The sequence below is a fragment of the Phyllobates terribilis genome, unplaced genomic scaffold (assembly GCF_046119375.1).
Source record: "Phyllobates terribilis strain yellow unplaced genomic scaffold, ASM4611937v1 Scaffold_7__3_contigs__length_470593459, whole genome shotgun sequence".
Classification (NCBI taxonomy): domain Eukaryota; kingdom Metazoa; phylum Chordata; class Amphibia; order Anura; family Dendrobatidae; genus Phyllobates; species Phyllobates terribilis.
This window is the reverse complement of record NW_027362767.1, coordinates 272538704-272559668: the sequence shown is the minus strand read 5'-3', so window position 1 is coordinate 272559668 and position 20965 is coordinate 272538704.

The following is a 20965-nucleotide window of genomic DNA, read 5'->3' as shown; positions in this document are numbered from 1 at the left end:
TTCTCCCGTGCTTCCGCCCTACTCTGGAACTCTCTACCCCAACGTATCAGACTCTCGCCTACCGTGGAAACCTTCAAAAGGAACCTGAAGACCCACCTCTTCCGACAAGCCTACAACCTGCAGTAACCACCGCTCCACCATACCGCTGCACGACCAGCTCTACCCTCACCTACTGTATCCTCACCCATCCCTCGTAGATTGTGAGCCCTCGCGGGCAGGGTCCTCGCTCCGCCTGTACCAGTCGCTGTCACATTGTGTTCAAGATTATTGAAATTGTTCTTGTATTATACCCCCTTTTTCACATGTAAAGCGCCATGGAATAAATAGCGCTATAATAATAAATAATAATAATAATAATAATAATAATAATAATTTTGGCATACGTTCCCCCACTCTTTCCATGTAGTAATCTTTGTATACACTTTGAACACATTATGCAGTAGGTGATCCAGTTTAAAGGACGAGTAGTTGGGTTTAATTTAGCTCCCAGTTTAGCCATAATATCTTCCTGAAGAGAGTGCACCTCTACTTTGGTTGTAAATGTGCCAATGTAGCCCACATTTTAGGTACATTTTCCCTTCTGGCTTAGACTTATTAATGATACAAATTAGACATTTTGCGAATTATTCATCGAAGGTGGGTGGCTTTGGGGAAAGAGGGCATACAGTAGTATAAAATGTGACTGTGGGACAAAATTTGAGCTGAAAAACCAAAAAGAACAGTAAAAAATTAGATAAAAGTGTCTAAAGATGCATCAAATTTATCATCTAGCATGAGCTACATTTGGTGAATTTTTTGACCGTTTCGTGCAACATAACGCAGAATTCTGAGCCCCATGGTGATAAATCAGTTTTCTGACTATGGAAAATATATGGTTGGTCACTCTTATTAACCCTCCATAATGTATCAACAGGATGGGCAAGAAAATAACACAGTACAAAGCTGAAATAAAAGAACCAGCCAAAGTTATCTGAGACAGTATTAAGCAATACTGCCATGCTATACAATAAGAATAAAATATAAAATTGTCTGGTACCTCTCACTTCAGGTGAGAATGGTTGGTAATGTTGCGTTGACAGGTTTCGCTCATGAAGCATATGTGACGCCCTGCGGCTGCAGGCTGTCACAGAACTCCTGGGTGTTGCACAGATGGGATTCTCCCCAGTGGCCTCAATACATGCAGACACCTCCACCCAAGTCCACTAGATGGAGCCCTGTCAGGTATATATATACTGGGGGGTGGAGTTCAGGAAGTTAATCAGTGGGAAGCAGTGAGTGTAACATGATGCTGCAGCACCAGACAAGCTGAAGTCTGTGTGGCTGAAAGCCAGGCTAGGCCCAAGCAGCGGGCTACTCTGGCCAGTGAGAGCCTAGAGTGGGCTAGAAGGCAAGGAGAAGAAAAGAGCTATGAGGGACAGAGGAACCACAGAGAGTTCGTCCCCTGTTGCAAGCCGGGCACCGGGCCCGAGCCTATTGAGATCTCTATGCCCAGTAGGGAATCCGGCATACTGAGGAGGATTTCATATCCCTCAGTCCACCTGTGAATAGCGCACACTCAGAGGACTAGGTACCATGAAGGCCCCAGCGTCCAGGGATCGTGGTAACCAGTGGGAAAGCCTTCGCCGCCAAGCATACGAGTGAGAAAAACATCAAGGGAGCTAGACCCTGATCCAGGCAGGTCAGAAGCCCCAGGGAGACAGACAGGAAGATACAGGAAGGAGGCCTTACACCCGCTCACTGGGGAGCAAGACCAGAAGTGCACACCACCTACAAGTACCCCGGACCGTACCTGACTACCATCTGCAGTAAAGGTACTGAAACTAGCCCCGGTGTGTGTGTCTGTTCTTCCTTTGACCCGGCTGGGTCCCATCTCCCCTGCACCACCATCCATTGCACCCCACGCTGCCCTGGAGCTAGCTCTACCTGTAGAGAGCCACACCATCCCTGCTGCCGTACCAACAGCTCCAGAGGACTGCCCCGCAGCAGCGGCACCCCTTGGCCGCAATCCACAGGTGGCGTCACGAACACTTTAAATCCCATATAAATATATTCCCCTTTTTACTGACCGCCCTGGGTCACGGACCGGGCCAGCCACCGTGATATCCCCCAGCGACCAGAGGCCCGGCTGCCGAGTACCCCACGGCCCAGGGGGTGCGTCAGCTTTGGCGTCACGAACAGGATTCCGTGCCCATTGCCACCGGGTACTGTGCGCCTTAAGAGACTGTAATACTCACTGTGGTGAAGTTTTCCCGCCATTCCCGAGATTTCCGGCCATTGTCCGCCATTTTTCCTGTCGTCGCGAGTTAAGAAGAGGGGCGTAACCGCGGAAATCGGAGAGGCGTAACCGCTGGAAGCGCGCGAAGCCCAGGACACGCCCCACCCCTGACATCGAACCAGGAAGCGTCAGGTCCTGGAAGGAGCCCGGAGGACGCTCTGACGTCAGACGCGAGCGACGCAAGGTCCTGGAAGAAGACCGTCGCCCGCAGAGCTGCGGCCTACCTGAAAAAGAAAGTGAAGAAGGTAGGCTCAGGTTCACTAGGGGGGGCGCAAACATGGCCGACGACCAGCTAGCCGCCGGAGCACCGGTTAACGCTCCAGATGCCCAATCTGCGCCCGGCGCTGCTCAGGCAGGAGCAGTCGCCGCACCAGCAGGAGCTGTGGCACGGATGGTGCCCATAGCTCTACAGCATGCCCTAAATGTTCAGAGGGTGAGGGAACTGTTGGAACAGGACACCCTGACTGAACGGTAGGATGACCAGGACGGGTCACCTACCTCCCATCCCCAGGCGCATCCCAGGAGGGGGCGCCCTTGAGCTACTAGTTCCCCGGTAGCTCTCATGTTAAGTATAAGTTAACCTGAACTTGGAGTCTGTGAACTGTGAACGACCCGCATTGTACATAGTCTGCACCTCCTGAGGTGCCCCCTGGTGGTTTTCACAAGACCACCACCACTAAAACCTGCTTGGCGTGGCCGAACCAGTGGTCCTACACCAGTCCTGCAGCTCGCCCAGGACCTTCGTTGGGGGTTTGGACCAGGTCCCCCACAAGCCAGCTTACCCGGATGAGAGGGACACACCCGAGGAGGGATCTCATCAAGACTGGTTGCTGCAGTAAAGCATAAATAATGTTTATTAAACCTGTTATTGCGTCGTTCAAGCTACGTGCCTCCCATAAAGGGAAGAAAATTGTAATGTTTAAAAATATGTTATCCTTGTGTTACCTGTTATACAAAAATTTGTTTCAGTCCGGGAGTACTGACTTTTACTAGGGGGGAATGTGACGCCCTGCGGCTGCAGGCTGTCACAGAACTCCTGGGTGTTGCACAGATGGGATTCTCCCCAGTGACCTCAATACATACAGACACCTCCACCCAAGTCCACTAGATGGAGCCCTGTCAGGTATATATATACTGGGGGGTGGAGTTCAGGAAGTCAGTCAGTGGGAAGCAGTGAGTGTAACATGATGCTGCAGCACCAGACAAGCTGAAGTCTGTGTGGCTGAAAGCCAGGCTAGGCCCAAGCAGCGGGCTAGTCTGGCCAGTGAGAGCCTAGAGTGGGCTAGAAGGCAAGCAGAAGAAAAGAGCCATGAGGGACAGAGGAACCACAGAGAGTTCGTCCCCTGTTGCAAGCCGGGCACTGGGCCCAAGCCTATTGGGATCTCTATGCCCAGTAGGGAATCCGGCATACTGAGGAGGATTTCATATCCCTCAGTCCACCTGTGAATAGCGCACACTCAGAGGACTAGGTACCACGAAGGCCCCAGCGTCCAGGGATCGTGGTAACCAGTGGGAAAGCCCTCGCCGCCAAGCATACGAGTGAGAGAAACATCAAGGGAGCTAGACCCTGTTCCAGGCAGGTCAGAAGCCCCAGGGAGAGAGACAGGAAGATACAGGAAGGAGGCCTTACACACGCTCACTGGGGAGCAAGACCAGAAGTTCACACCACCTACAAGTACCCCGGACCGTACCTGAGTACCATCTGCAGTAAAAGTACTGAAACTAGCCCCGATGTGTGTGTCTGTTCTTCCTTTGACCCGGCTGGGTCCCATCTCCCCTGCACAACCATCCATTACACCCCACACTGCCCTGGAGCTAGCTCTACCTGTGGAGAGCCACACCATCCCTGCTGCTGTACCAACAGCTCCAGAGGACTGCTCCGCAGCGGCGGCACCCCTTGGCCGCAATCCACAGGTGGCATATAAATATATTCCCCTTATTACTGACCGCCCTGGGTCACGGACCGGGCCAGCCACCGTGATATCCCCCAGAGGCCCGGCTGCCGAGTACCCCACGGCCCAGGGGGCGCGTCACATACATGCTGGCATGATACCATCACTTTACGAAGCAGAAAGTAATCCCTTTTAAGATCCACAGTGGTCACCAGCTTCACGTGTAAGGATAGCAGAGGTGCCCCCTTTAACACCCTGATAACCCTGGGGTGACTGCACAAGTTGCACACCCCTATGACCAGGCCTGAACATGACTAGAAGGGGTCCTTTCAGAATAAAGGGGGTTGCTCATGATGAGATAACCCCTTTAATATCACAGGTTTTGCAATGCCAGTAAAAAATCCCTTACACCATAAATTACAATTGAAAGTAGAGGCAAAACAGCATTCTCTGATGTTAAATAAATATAAGTAATTATTTCTGGTGACGGGGTCTTGTGATGTATCAGTGACTTCTAAACAGACACAGGTGACATGTTCCTTTTTATTTTCCTGGTGTCCCAATAGAGATAGCAGTGATGTATGAACACGCTGCCGTATTACACCCATTATTGTTACAATAGAAAGTGACATATTGCATTCTTACCAGTCAATTAAAGGTTTTCCTGCAAGTAGCGTCCTGTGCCATGTGACGCAAAGTTAGATTGGCAGGATCTGTTTCCATTTATTAAGAGTTGGTAAGCCTGCTGACTCTGCGCTAAATCACACGGCTGCAGGTAGGTGGTGACTCAAACCCCATCCCGATCAATTCATCTCTCCTTCACTGGATGCAGAGGCGATTGTGCATTGTCCATAACATGCAGGAAAAAAGAGCAGCTGTCGCAAAGCTGTACTGAGTGCTACATGGCACAATGAGTCAGTGATGATGGAAGCAGGCGTCATACGTACCAGTCTTACTAAGTGCACGTGTCACATGAGGTAATGTGTGGCTGTAATGTCTAGGAGCATTATACAAAGCACAGCAAGTATATGGAACAGAGCTACAATATGGATATATTGTGGCTCAGGGTTTTTGGCCCACAGCATATGGGTGACCGCACTATAATACTGATAGAATAAACACTGTGGACCACAAATCCACTACCATCACATAACTATGCCAGCCATACCTCTGCCCACAGCATGCCATCTGCAGACACACCAACACTGTGTGAAGAGGTTTTCAAACTATATTGTAGCATGAAGTTTTAGACCTGTTAAAAAATGTTGAGCCTCAAGGGACGTGACATAAAGAGGAAGTGGGTGTGGTTCAAAATGCAAAAAAGATAAAAAAATTGTTGCAAAACTAGTCTAAAAATATTTCACTTTTCACCAAATCTGTCATCCGATTGTACAGGGAACCCTAGTGATGACTTCTTCCGTCTCCATCCTCTTGATTCACACAATGTGTGTGTGTGGCGCCCCTGAGGGTTCGACCGCCACAGGAATGCTGCACTTCTTTAATGGAGTGTGGTGTTCCTCCTCTGAGGTAAGCCCAGTGCGATGGTTGTGACCTAACCTTTTGCATCCAACACCACATTTCCACCAGAGGGAGCTATTATGCACTAGGTGCTGCTCCCCTGGTTACGGGGAGACTGGGGAACACAAAGTAGTAGGAACCAGTTAGTGGGTGTGGGTGGAGGAACAACTAGTAGGTTACACTTCAAATCTAGTACTTAATAGAATGCCATCTTTGATCTTGGTCTTTTCTGTCGGTTCTTCGCTGGTCCATTGGTCTAGCCTTTGCTAGTATGTCGGCTGTCACTGTGCTGTCAAAATACTGTGTGTAATGTGACTTCCCTCCGGGAGCGCAGATCCTGTGTGGGCCTGTACCGGCGTGGGACACAGCCCTCGTACCCCGATCTTTGGGACGAGAGGTAGGTTGCAGGCAAGGAATGTCTCAACCCGGCTGAGGACCAGGATCAAGAAGGCCCGGGTGCTTTAGAGTGTGGCTCCCTAGCAAATGGGTCCCGGGGAGGATGCAGACGGAGCGGAGTACGCCACCTGTCCTCGCCTACCTGATCTATTCAGAGGGATTCCAGCTGCAAGAGGGGTACCGGCCCCCGACACCTGACCTTGTACTCTACGTCCAGGACGGGAAAGCCCAGTTAGGCCCTGAGGATCCCATCGGGCATCAGATGGAGAGGAATTGCCACCCGTGCCCTAGTCCTGAGAGGAGCTCAGAGGGGGACCTGGCCTATCTACACACGCACAGACTGGAAAGGGTGAAGTCTGTAGTGCAGGAACACTCTGGTGTAGGGTCGCTACCAAACACTGGACTTCCTCGGAGGTAGTCGGACCCCCGTTCCTGGTGGCCGCAGGACTCCGCGGGGAGCAGGGAGTCGCCTTCCCGCTGTCATCTCTGAGTGAGTAAAGCCTTGGAAGTTCACCCCTATGGCCTCCAGACTGTTCATTACGCGCCATACCACGCGACGCGGTGCCCGTACTCCCCGAGCTACTGCTACCCCCCTTCATCCTGTTCGCCTGCCCTGAGGCCTTGCTCCGCCTGTGGGGAGCAGTGAGAACTTTAGCCGCCACGACACCGGGCCTCAGCGGACTGCTAGCGGCGCTGGTGACCCTTCACCAGGCACCACAGGTGGCGTAGTCATTAATCAGCCACTCAACCCGGACAAGCCCACACCATCTCTTTCTAATGTGACGGCCCTGAGCACGGGTCGGGCCCGGGCCACGGCTGCATCCCATCTCTTCAACACAGGGCCCAACACCGAGTCCCCCAACACCCAGGGTAAAACACGGGCTTTCTGAGTAGAGGCGTCACAACCTGGCGTAGTCGGCAGGATATCGTGCCGCAGCAACGGAGAAGAGTGCCCATTGCTATCGGGTACTGTGTGCCTTACACCTTGAACTGTTGTTTTACACTTAAAAATGGCGCCCGCCCAAGAAGAACAGGCGCCATAATGCTGTGAAAAGACTGTCTTTGAACGCCTCCCATCGTGGGCTGGGCTCCCGCTTGGCGCCAAAAATGTGGACTGCCCCTTCCATCAGAAACTGTCCGCGGGGTAATGCACGTCAAACTGGATGGGCTGAACTAAGGCGGGCCTGTCAGCATTCCTCCCAGGAACCGCCCCGAAAGAGGAGGAAGGAGAAAAGCAACAAGGTGCGGCCATGTCAGTTCCCCACGCGGTCACCTGGGAGCAAGCGTTAGCTCCAGAGCTGCAATTGGCAGCCATCGGTGGGGACCTGCGATGCCGCCCAAATCCTGATTCGGAGGTGCCTGAAGCTGCGGAGGAAACTACCGGCTCCAACCCGGACTGGTCCGCGTCTACAGAGGACTCGCAGCAACCCGTTCTTACCCCGCTACCCGCACCAGCAGTAACCTGGCCCGAGGCTGAGGAGTGGGCCTGGGAAAACCAGGGGGCGACCTAATGGGCTTCCCTCGGGAGACCCGGGCTGAAGCGCGAAGGAGGAGCCAGTGGTGCAGCGATCAGATATTCCAGCTCGCATGGGAGCAACGTCGGCGGGAGCAGCGCTGCGAGCGCCTCGAGGTCAGGACCAAAGCTGCAAAGACTCGGGCGTGTCAGGAGGAGGCCACCCGTCCCAGTCCCCGGTACGAAGGCCAAGTCGTCCGATTTCATCATGAGGCGGGGTGGGGGTTCATCTGGTGTCCCCAGTTCCAGGACGATGTGTTCGTCAGCCGGCGGGACGTCGAGCCGAGCCTCAAGAAGGGACACCCTGGTCGGAACCTCCTCCCTGGCGACACAGTGACTTTGTCTCGCCACCACGGGGAGCGTGGGTGGTACGCCCTGGACGTCCACAAAGTGTCTGGGAGCGACGCCACCCCGCCCTCAGCCTCAGGTGACCGGCTAGACGAGAGCCCGAAGTCTAAAGCAGCCCCCGGCTGCTGCTGTTGTTAAAGTTTTAAGTTGAATGCTGATATTTTATGTTTTCCCCCTATTTACAGAGACTTTGGTCCCTGCGGACTATGGCAGGCGGCGGACTGTGTTGTATATAGTTATGCATCTACTTAGGTGCTTCCTATTGGTTTTATGCAAAACAGTGCCTCTTCTTCTACCTCAGACCTCAGAAGCAAAACCTGTCTGGAGTGGCTCGTGTGGAGGTCCAACTCCGGATCTTCATGCCCTGCAGCCACCCCAGGGCCCACGTAGAGGGTTTAGGGCAGGTCCCTCTTGCTACTGAACTGACCGTCGCCACATTTGTGAGTGATTCACCCTACATCTGGCTCCATCTATGCTAGTCCGTGCACAGTTACCATGGTAACACCGCTGATGTCATCATCCAAGGCCATTTAAGGATGGTTCAGATGGCTGCGCACAACCTGACTCTTCAGGTAGAGGGGACATTACTAACACGCATTTCCAGTAGTCAATACACAACTGCCACTGCAAAGTGCTTGATTATTTACTCAGCAGCTCCTGAATCCTATCCTGCATCCTTCTGACGCGCCCCCTGGGCCATGTTGTTAGGGATACCCGGAGCCGGATCAGATGGGGGTTGTAGTCTCCGAGTGGCTGTGACCCGGTCCGTGCCCAGGGTGTCAAACTCAGTGTGCGGCAGTCCTTGTAGATGTTTTTAGTGTCGACTACGCCACCCGTTGATTTGCGGTCAAAAGGCCGCCGCTGCAGGATGGTCCGCTGAGGCTGGTGGTGTGTGTGCAGCTGTGGTAGTATAACCCCCAACGGGAGGGGTATTGCCTCAGGGGGTCAGACGTGGAGGATGGTGGTTGTGAAGGTGCAGCAAGGAGACTCAGAGGCATGAAATGCAGTTCAGGGTTTTCAGAGGCATGAAATGCAGTTCAGGGTTTTTACTCACTGGTGTTGCTCGGGTCACTCTGCAGATCAGTGACCACCCAAGCCGTGCTGCGTCCACCAGGTCCTGGACTCGGCCAACTCCCGGGCAATTCTTGAGTATGGTCCTGAGCTCCTTTCTGACTCTCCCTTCTTCTGGCCGTTCCCACCAGGGATCCACCTCTGTCCAGCTACCTCGGGCCTCTTAGTGGTTGAACCTTCTCTGGCTTCCCTGGCCCTACTCGTGGTGTGCCTTCCTGGTGGATTTGGTGAGGGTCGTGGCAGATCCTGCCCACGACCTCCGGTTCCTGGCTAAGGTGTGCTTTAGCCTCTGCCAGCTTAGGATCCGGTACCCTTTTGCCGACCCTTCACCCTTATCAGCTCTCATACGGGCTCTTGGGGTCCCTTCTTGTCCTGCGCCTCTGGGTCTCTCTTCCTTCTCCTCTGCTTCACTGCAGGCTCTCTCTCTGACTGACTGACTGACCCTGTCCTAAGATGGTGCCCACCTTATATACTCCCTCTATGTGTGAGCTCAGGTGACCAGCACCCAATGAGCTCCTAGCTTTACCCAGGCTGCTCCCCCTCTCTGCCCCTACACTACTGGGATGTTCCACCCCCCTCCCACTCCAGCCAGGGACAGACGCTGTCGTACCTGCACATATACTGGTGGGAGTACCGTTGTTCTGTCCCCCGGAAATGGGATGTATGTAGTGCATGCAGCCTACTAAGCTCAGTTCCATACTCCATCCTTACCCGGGAGTGGAATACCACACCTCTGGGTTGAGGTGCAATACCCCTGTAGCAGCCGAATCCTCAGGGTGCTACACTTCTACTACCAAATTAACTCTGCTCTTCCTTCCACACCCTGAACTCTGATGCATCAAGGTACTTGCCAGCCTACTCATCTTTGCTATTCTAATGTGCTGTTTGTACCATCAACTTTGCTGTTTCAAGGTACCAGTCAGCCTATTCATCTCTGCTATTCTAAGGTGCCATCTACACTCATCTCAGATGCATTTAGATACCAGCTTATCCTACTTGGGTCTGCTATTCCAAGGTGCTGTCCTAACCCTTAACTCTCCTAAAACAAGGTGCGCCTACTTAACTATGCTATACCTGTGTGCTGTCTGCATATTTAGCTCTGCTGCGTCTATTATTTGCAGCTCCACTGATACACGTCATCAAGCTCTACAGTCCTCACGGTACAATGTACTGTCCAGAATTCCTTCTCTGCATACCTATGGCTTAGCCAATTGTTACGGATCCGGGTGGTGGAACCTCTGTGCTTTGATGCAAGGAGGGACCAGAGGGGCGTAACTAAGTGCCTACTCGGACCGACCCAGGTCACACAGCGGCTTAGTTGACTCCGTGAACCGGGGAGGGACCGGGTGGACCAGGTGCCACTCTAGGATTGACCTTGTGTGAGAACAGGTGACTCCCACGGGTCAGATGACAGGAGCTGACCGATACAGCGGATGAGCGCGGCAGGTAGGCTGGTGGGTGATCCGGGTAGACAAGCAGGCGAGTACAGCAGGTAACTTGGCAGGTGCTCCGGATAGGCAGGCTGGCGGGCACGGCAGGTAACTGGCAGGTGCTCCGGGTAGGCAGGCTGGCGGGCACGGCAGGTAACTGGCAGGTGCTCCGGGTAGGCAGGCTGGCGGGCACGGCAGATAACTGGCAGGTGCTCCAGGTAAGCAGGCTGGCAGGCACGTCAGGTAAACAGACTGGCGGGCAGGAACCTGAGGGCTGGGGAGAGTGTTAGCACACAAACAACAACCTTGCACAGGCACCTCCATTTTAGAGGGGGTGCTTAATATAGGGGCAGTCCTCCGGCCATTGTCTGGGGACTCTTTAGGACGGCGTGCGCGGCCTCTTTAAGAGGGAGGGAGCACGCGCGCCCTAAGCACAGTGCCTGGGAAGCTGCGCACAGTGGACGCCTCAGCAGCAGGAGAACAGGAAGAAGCCGGACCGGGGCGGTGAGGGGCCGGCAGAGACGCCGATGCTACACCAATCCACCTCACTATGGGAGCCCTTACAGAGTATAAGAGTATATATAGAGAGGCCTGAAAGCTGCTAGGTACCTGCTTCTTGGACTAATCTTCCTAGTGGCAACATCCCCGGCTAGTTTTTAAAAGTATGTTTAATCTGAAAAGCAGCAATGTTTCAGAGTAAAACATACAACCTCAGTTCCAAAAAAAAGCTGGACCGCTGTGTAAAATGTAAAGAAAACAAGAATGCAATGATTTGGAAATCTCATATAGCCATATTTTATTCACCACAGAATGTAGATCAGAAGTTGAACGTTGGACATTTTTCCAGTTCATTTGAAAAAATTAACTAAATTAAGAAATTATTGGCAGCATCACATATCAAAAAGGTTGTGAAAGGGTTAACAAAAGGCTGGAAAAGCAAGTGGCTCTAATGAAAAACAGCTGCAAGGTCAATTTTCAATTCATTCACATGACTCTGTATAAAAAGAGCATGTGAGAAAGGCAGAGTCTCTCAGAAGCAAAGAAGGTCAGAGGCTTACCGATTTATGTGTTGAAAAATTGTGCAACAATTTCAGAAAAATATTCCTCTTCATAGAACTGAAAAGACTGAGTAACCCACAATCTACAGTATATAATATCATCACAAGACTCAGATTCTGGAGAAATCCATGTGTAGAAAGGACAAGGCCGACAGTCAATGTTGGATCCTAGTGATCTACGGGCTCTTAGGCAGCACTGTGTTAAAAACAGGCTGGATTCGATCATGCAAATCGCTGCATGGGATCAGGAAACTTCCAGAAATCATTGTCTGAACACTGGTCGCTGTGCAATTCACAAATGCAAGTGAAAGCTTCATCATGTAAAGAAGAAGCCACATATTAGCACAATCCAGAAACGCTGTCGTCTTCTCAGGGCCAAAGCTCACATATAATGGACTGAGGCAAAAAGGAAAACTGTTCTATGGTTGAATGAATGAATCAAAATGTGAAATTATTTATGAAAACCCTGGATGCCATGTCCTATGGAGCTAAGAGGAGAGGCACCATCCAGCTTGTTTTCAGTGCACAGTGTTAGGACAACATCTGCTCCATCGAGGGCCGGACTGGCCATCTCTCAATTCTGGCAATTGCCAGATGGGCTGGTATCTACACTGGGCCACTCTGTCACTTGGTGTCTCCTGGTATTTTCCGCTGCGGAGGGATCAATGCGCATCTCTTCTCTCATGAGTCTCACATGACCTGCTTTTTTTCACATTCATGTTCTGCATGTGAAGGATGAAAGAAGAGATGACGCCTCAGCCAGTCAGCATGATCATTACCTACGGCCAGCCAGGTTCCCAGGAGCAGGCTGAGGCATGGGCGTACCCATCGTGGGGCGGGGGGGGGGGCAGCTGCCCCCCCCAAGAAGCAGGCACACAAGCCGCACACCAGGGCCGGCGTCAGCACCCGGGCAAATGCCGGGGCCCTGAGCAGGCGGGGGGGCCCCTCACCGTCGGCACCCGCTCCCCCCCGCTTGCTCAGGGCCCCGGCACCCGGCACAATACTTACCCCTCCCCGTGCCTCCGCAGCAGCTCCTGCATCCTCCACGGCTGCTGCACTGTGACATCTCATGTCAGAGGGCGCGGTGACGTCTTTACACCGCGCTCTCTCCTGAGCAGTCACAGTGCAGAGCGGGATGAGGCCGGCGACGCTGGAGTCTGGAGCAGCGGCAGCAGGTGAGATGTGAGGTGAGTATTTGATTTTTTTTTTTATTATATGGAGGCCTGTGGCAATATAAGGGAGGGGGGTGAGGTGGGGGTGTGTGACATCCTGCATAGGGCATTATAAGGGGGGGTGTTTGTGACATCCTGCATGGGGCATTATAAGGGGGGGTGACATCCTGCATGGGGCATTATAAGGGGGGGGTGACATCCTGCATGGGGCATTATAAGGGGGGGTGACATCCTGCATGGCGCATTATAAGGGGGGGTGACATCCTGCATGGGGCATTATAAGGGAGGGGGGGGTGTGACATCCTGCATGGGGCATTATAAGGGAGGGGGTGTGTGTGACATCCTGCATGGGGCATTATAAGGGAGGGGGGTGTGTGACATCCTGCATGGGGCATTATAAGGAAGGGGGGAGTGTCATCATGCATGGGGCATTATAAGGTGGGGTGACATCCTACATGGGGCATTATATGAGGGGGAACAGCCTGCATGGGGCATTATGTGGGGGGAACAGCCTGCGTGGGGCATTATGTGGGGGGAACAGCCTGCATGGGGCATTATGTGTGGGGGGGGAACAGCCTGCATGAGGCATTATGTGTGGGGAACAGCCTGCATGGAGCGTTATATGGGGGCCAGTATTCTGCATGGAGCGTTATATGGGGGCCAGTATTCCATATGGAGCGTTATATGGGGGCCAGTATCCTGTATGGAGTGCTATATGGGGGCCAGTATTCCGTATGGAGCGTTATATGGGGGCCAGTATTCTGTATGGAGCATTTTATGGGGGCCAGTATTCTGTATGGAGCATTATATGGGGGCCAGTATCCTGTATGGAGCGTTATATGGGGCCAGTATTCTGTATGGAGCGTTATATGGGAGCCAGTATTCTGTATGGAGCGTTATATGGGGGCCAGTATTCTGTATGGAGCGTTATATGGGGGGCAGTATCCTGCATGGAGCGTTATATGGGGGCCAGTATCCTGCCTGGAGCGTTATATGGGGGCCAGTATTCCGTATGGAGCGTTATATGGGGGCCAGTATTCTGTATGGAGCATTTTATGGGGGCCAGTATTCTGTATGGAGCATTATATGGGGGCCAGTATCCTGTATGGAGCGTTATATGGGGCCAGTATTCTGTATGGAGCGTTATATGGGAGCCAGTATTCTGTATGGAGCGTTATATGGGGGCCAGTATTCTGTATGGAGCGTTATATGGGGGGCAGTATCCTGCATGGAGCGTTATATGGGGGCCAGTATCCTGCCTGGAGCGTTATATGGGGGCCAGTATTCTGTATGGAGCATTATATGGGGGCCAGTATCCTGTATGGAGCATTATATGGGAGCCAGTATTCTGTATGGAGCGTTATATGGGGGCCAGTATTCTGTATGGAGCGTTATATGGTGGCCAGTATCCTGTATGGAGCGTTATATGGGGACCAGTATCCTGCATGGGGCATTTTATGGCGGCCAGTATACTGTGTGGAGCGATTCGCCGGTTTGAGCTATTGTGGAATTTACAATAGATATCACTCATGTAATGTAAGAAGTGAAATCTTTGCATTGTACTATATATATATTTCTCTTCGGTATCTGTGACCATGGCTTGCCCCCCCCCTAGTTTTGATCCTGGGTACGCCCATGGGCTGAGGTATGTAGCTTTCACACACTAAAGAGCAGCAGCACGTCAGCGCAGGAACCCTCCTCCAGTCCAGCTGGTGAGAAGGACTTTTTTCACGGTGTGTGGGAGGACATGTTAGGTGAAACGCTTGTCCTCTGTTCTGTTCAGCAGCTCCTGCCTCTGATCTGCTGCTCCCATCTTGCTACACATGATCTTCGGGGTGCGAGCCATGGCGCACATCACTGTCATGTTCAGCTCCCAGCCTCTGATTGGCCAGAGGTGTATATGGCAGCATAGGGAGCTGGCGGGTTCCCTGCATTGCAATACATTTCAGCTGGATGTGCGCCGTTGTCATGGGACCCCTCCAACTCTGGGCCCCGGCGATATGTCCGCCCCTGCCATTACGGATCCCTGTGACTGTTAACTGTGACCCAATCTGAGTGTGTTCCGTTATAAACACTTTCTGTTTCCTATTACTGAGCCAGTTGTTAACCCAGTTACATATTTTGCCCTGGTCCCATTGTTCTCATTTTATGTACCAACCTTTTGTGTGGCACCGTATCAAATCAAAAGTCCAGATAGACAACATCCAATGTGTTTCCCTGGTCCAATCTAGAACTTGCCTCCTCATAGAATCTAATCAGATTAGTTTGCAGGACAGATCCTTCATAAACATATGTTGATATTGTGAAATTAGGTTATTCTTATTGAGATGCTCCAGGATAGCATCTCTTAGAAAACACTCAAAGATGTTGCCCACAGTAGAGATTAAACTTTCCAGCCTATAGCCTATAAATTCCAGGCTCAGATGTTGTCTCCTCCTTAAATTTTGGTATCACATTTGCTATGCTGCTGTAACGCTGGTGGGTGAATGTAACGCTGGTGGAGCTGGACCCACTGTGCCAAGGGCCGTGCTTACTTGGTGTGACTACTGGTGGGGTCTACTGAGTCTTCATTAGAGCCTCTGATGGTGAGGATAGGCTGGGCTGTTGGTAGACACCAGGTACCACTCCAGGGCAGTCTCCGGGACTGCAGCAGCAGACTGGAGGGTCATGGGCGTGGGTACCAGGTGCAGGAGGGCGAAGACAAGGACGAGGCCAGATGGTCTGAGGTTGGGGCAGGCAGCACGGGTTCAGGACGCTGCAGATTTCAAAAACTCAATGCATTTTAAAGTTTTTAGTGCTAAAAAAGGCACAGGGGCGTGAGATTTACATGTCAGAAGCAAAAACATGCAATGATGTAAGACAGTAATCTGAAACGCGTTTGCATAATTTAATGGTTTTTAGAGATGAAGTTGAAACTTCTTTTCTCTATACATGTCATCTACTTTGCTGGAACAGTAATATGCTGTAAAATGTTTTTTTTTGCATGAAAATATGCAGTAGAACTTAGCCTAAGGCCTCATACTCATCTGCGAGAAAAACGGACGAGTGCAATCCGATAAAAAATCGGTTAGCACTCGGACAAATGTTAATCAATGAGTGACATCTCATATGCGATTTTTTTCTCAGCTGAAATCGGGCTGAGAAAAAATTGCAGCATGCTGCGATTTGCCATGTATCTCAGACGAGACTCGCCAATGCAAGTCAATGAGTGCGTGAAAAAAAATCGCACGGCACTCGGACCATGTGAGTGACGTCCCATTTTCATGCACCCGTCTCTTTAAAAAGCCGGCAATTCATCAGCTGCATACAGTTACAATACATCAGTACCCGACAATTTAGAATAGAAAGAATAGAACAACACACATAGAATAGATAGATAGAAATATGTCAGTCATATACATAATTAGTACAGTGACCCTGTTGGTTACTGTACTTGTCATTTATTGTTAAAATAAAGAATTTATTAAAAAAAAATTGGCATGGGGCCCCCCGTAATTTTATAGTCTAGCAAAGGTTAAGCGGACAGCTGGGGCAGATGTTTGAAGCCTGGGAAGGGGGTAATACCCACGGAGCTTCCCAGGCTACTAATAACAGCCCCCAGCCGAATACTTAGCCGTTACTAGCTATTAAAATGGTGGACACTCCCAAAAAAAATGACGTGGGGTCCCCCTATTTTAACAGCTAGCAAAGGCTAAGCAGACAGCTGGTGGCTGATATTAATAGCCTAGGAAGGGGCCATGAACATTTGCCCCCTCCGAGGCTAAGCCCTCAGCCGCCCCTGTAATGGCGCATCTATAGGATGCGCCAATTCTGGCACTTAGCCTAGCTCTGCCCACTGCCCTGTAGCGGTGGCAGTGGGGTTATAGGGCTAGGGTTGATTTCAGCTTATAACGCCACCTGACATCAAGCCCAGGTTAGTAATGGAGAGGCGTCTATAAGACGACTCCATTACTAACCCCATAGTGGAAGTGAAATGTGAAATAAAAACACCCACACCGTGAATAAAATATTTGATCTGAAATAAACACAGACACCTTTTAATGTTCTAAATTAAACTCTACTTACCATCACGCCCATTCCACCTGAAGCCATTGTCACCTGCCATAAAAGTAAAATAATAAACCTCATCCTCACCTTTCCAACGTGAGTAACATAATCCAAGTGTCCCACGACAGTTCCAGCTCTGCTACATCTAGATGGCAGGCTGGATAGTAGCTGGACGCGTCCATCCAGCCTGCCATCCCGCAGAGACACTGAGGAGCGCATGCATGCTTGAGCGCCTCAGTGACTCGCTGTGACGGCATCAAGATGAGATGAAAATTGGAACTCTGGGACCTTGTGGAGTGTGTCAATGACAGCCTTCTGGACATCTGTCAAGTCAGCAGTCTTCCCCATGATTGTGGAGCCTACTGAAACAGACTAAGGGACCCTTTTAAATGCTTAAGAAGCTTTTGCAGGCGTTTTTTGTTAATTATTCTAATTAACTGAGATAATGACTTTTGTGTTTTCATTGGCTGTAAGCCATAATCATCAACATTAACAGAAATAAACATTTGAAATAGATCACTGTTTGTAATGACTCTATATAATATGAGTTTCACTTTTTGTATTGAAGAACTGAAATAAATGAATTTTTTAATGATATTCTAATTTAGTGAGATGTACCTGTATATATCACTCACATATTTATATATTATTATTATAGCACCATTTATTCCATGACATTTTACATGTGAAAAGAGGGTATACATAGCAAAAACAATTACAATAATCTTGAACAATACAAGTCAGCAACTGGTACAGGAGGAGAGAGGACTCTGCCCGCGAGGGCCCGCAATCTACAAGGGATATATACATGTATATAAATTTGATTTTGTGTATGTATCTATCTGTGTATATAGAGAGGGAGGGAGAGAGAGAGAGAGAACGTGAGAGAGAGAGAAAGTGAGAGATATAAAAAAAATCTACATAGATAGATATACAGTGCTCAAAAAAATAAAGGGAACACTTAAACAACAGAATATAACTCCAAGTAAATCAAACTTCTGTGAAATCAAACTGTTCACTTAGGAAGCAACACTGATTGACAATCAATTTCACATGCTGTTGTGCAAATGGAATAGACAATAGATGGAAATTATTGGCAATTATCAAAACACACTCAATAAAGGAGTGGTTCTGCAGGTGGGGACCACAGACCACATCTCAGTACCAATGCTTTCTGGCTGATGTTTTGGTCACTTTTGAATGTTGGTTGTGCTTTCACACCCGTGGTAGCATGAGACGGACTCTACAACCCACAGAAGTTGCTCAGGTAGTGCAGCTTATCCAGGATGGCACATCAATGCGAGCTGTGGCAAGAAGGTTTGCTGTGTCTGTCAGCGTAGTCTCCAGAGGCTGGAGGTGCTACCAGGAGACAGGCCAGTACACAGGAGACATGGAGGGGGCCATAGGAGTGCAACAACCCAGCAGCAGGACCGCTACCTCCGCCTTTGTGCAAGGAGGAACAGGAGGAGCACTGCCAGAGCCCTGCAAAATGACCTCCAGCAGGCCACAAATGTGCATGTGTCTACACAAACGGTTAGAAACCGACTCCATGAGGGTGGTATGAGGGCCTGACGTCCACAGATGACGGTTGTGCTCACAGCCCAACACCGTGCAGGACGCTTGCCATTTTCCACAGAACACCAGGATTGGCAAAGTCGCCACTGGCGCCCTGTGCTCTTCACATATGAAAGCAGGTTCACATTGAGCACATGTGACAGACGTGACAGAGTCTGGAGACGCCATGGAGAGTGATCTGCTGCCTGCAACATCCTTCAGCATGACCGGTTTGGCAGTGGGTCAGTAATGGTGTGGGGTGGCATTTCTTTGGAGGGCCGCACAGCCCACCATGTGCTCGCCAGAGGTAGCCAGACTGCCATTAGGTACCGAGGTGAGATCCTCAGACCCCTTGTGAGACCATATGCTGGTGCGGTTGGCCCTGGGTTCCTCCTAATGCAGGACAATGCCAGACCTCATGTGGCTGTGACGCGCCCCCAGGGCCGTGGGGTACTCGGCAGCTGGGCCTCTGGATGCCGGTGGGGGATATCACGGTGGCTGGCCCAGTCCGTGGCCCAGGGCGGTCAACAAAAGGGGGTAATTATTTATAGGGGATTTGTAAAGTTCGAGACGCCACCTGTGCAATGCGGCTAAAGGGAGCCGCCGCTGCGGAGCAGTCCTCTGAGGCAGATGTTAGGGCAGCTTATGATGGAATGGCTCCCCACAGGTGGAGCGGGCCTCAAGGCAGCGTGGGATAATGGATGGTGGTACAGGGGACAGACGGCCAGGGCGGTTCAGGAAGAAATGACGGACACTCACACGGGGGTTCGCTTCGGTACCTTTACTGGTGTAGTTGCAGGTATGGTCCAGGGTACTCAGTAGGCAGGGTGCACTTCTGGACTCTCCCCAGTGAGCAGGTATAGGGCCTCCTGATCCGTTGCTTCCACTTGCTAAGCTTCTGACCTGCCTGGAGCTAGGCCTGGCTTAATTACTGTCTCTCTTTCTTGCACCTGCTGACCTGGTGGTAGGGCCTTCTCTTGGAGATCACTCTCCCTGGACGCTGGGGCCTCCGTGATTCCTAGCCCTGGTACAGTAGTCAGAGTTGGTCGATATGGGACTTGTAGTCCTCCAGGTATCCGGTGGTCCCTACTGGGTGTGAAGGTCCCTGTAGGCGCGGACCCGGTGTCCGGTGTATGTTTCGGGGTGAGCCTGGTACGCTCCTCTGCCCCCTCAACTCCTCTCTCCTTTCCTCCTTGCCATCGGCCACACTCAGGGCCCTCACTACGGAAGCAGCAGACGAGCTGCGTCTTCACTGCCCTCAGCGTCAGCACGCTCTCAACTCACAGACTAAACTGAAAACTGAGCTGCCTGGCTCCACCCTCCCTATATATATCCATATCAGGGCTCCCTCTGGTGGTCTGAGGTGGTAGGGTGGAGGTGTGTGTATGTAGTGAGGGCCTCTTGTGGAGAAGTCCATCCATGCACCCTACTGGGTTCTGTGGCACCTGTGCGTAGCAGGGCACCACAGCTGGAGTGTGTCAGCAGCTCCTGCATTAAAGGCATTGAAGCTATGGACTGGCCCGCCCATTCCCTAGACCTGAATCCGATTGAGCACATCTGGGACATCATGTCTCGCTCCATCCACCAACGTCACGTTGCACCACAGACTGTCCAGGAGTTGGCGGATGCTTTAGTCCAGGTCTGGGAGGAGATCCCACAGGAGACCATCCGCAACCTCATCAGGAGCATGTCCAGGCATTGTAGGGAGGTCATACAGGCACTTGGAGGCCACACACAATACTGAGCCTCATTTTGACTTGTTTTAAGGACATTACATCAAAGCTGGATCAGCCTGTAGTGTGTTTTTCCACTTTAATTTAGGGGGTGACTCCAAATCCAGGCCTCCATTGGTTAATAAATTTGATTTCCATTGATGCTTTTTGTGTGATTTTGTTGTCAGCACATTCAACTTTGTACAGAACAAAGTATTCAATGAGAATATTTCATTCATTCAGATCTAGGATGTGTTATTTGAGTGTTCCCTTTATTTTTTTGAGCAGTGTATATATCTATCTATTTATATGTCACACGCATGTCATACGGATGCTAGGTGAGAAAATCGCATGGCATTCGTCCGTTTCTTCGGTTCAGAATATGGCATGTTTTTTTTCACACATATGGCTATGTATAAGCCCTAGATGAATGCTTCTCAAACTCAGATGCATAGCTGGTTGTAAGTGAGGTGAGGATAGGGAGGCAGTTCTAGAAGTAATCATATGCTGCACAGTCTTTCCTGGGGAGGGTGAGGAAAGTACAGTTTGTTTTTAAAACTGCAAGCGGGGGACAGGGGTTTTTGAAATAGGAAAACTTCTTTAGGCTATGTTCACATGTTTTGTTTTTGCTGCATTTTTTTCCGCAGGCAAAACCTGCTCTCTTGGCAGTAAAGAAGCAGCTTACAAAAAGCAGGTTTTGCTGAGTTTTTGCTGTGTTTTTGTCAGGTACAGTTGCAGCAGCCGTAAGGGCCTAGGGTACTCGGTAGCCAGGCCAGCAGTTTTCCAGGGAGGTCACGTGGCAGGGGCCCAGTTCCGTGGCCCTGGCCGAGCAGATGAAGGGAGTATTTACAGGGGATTCATAGTCTTTATGTGACGCCACCTGTGGTACCTGGTCAGGGATGACCAGCGCTGCTGTGTGGACCCTGGGGGATAGATGGTATAGCAGCTGGGATGAAACACTTCCCACAGGCGAAGCGGA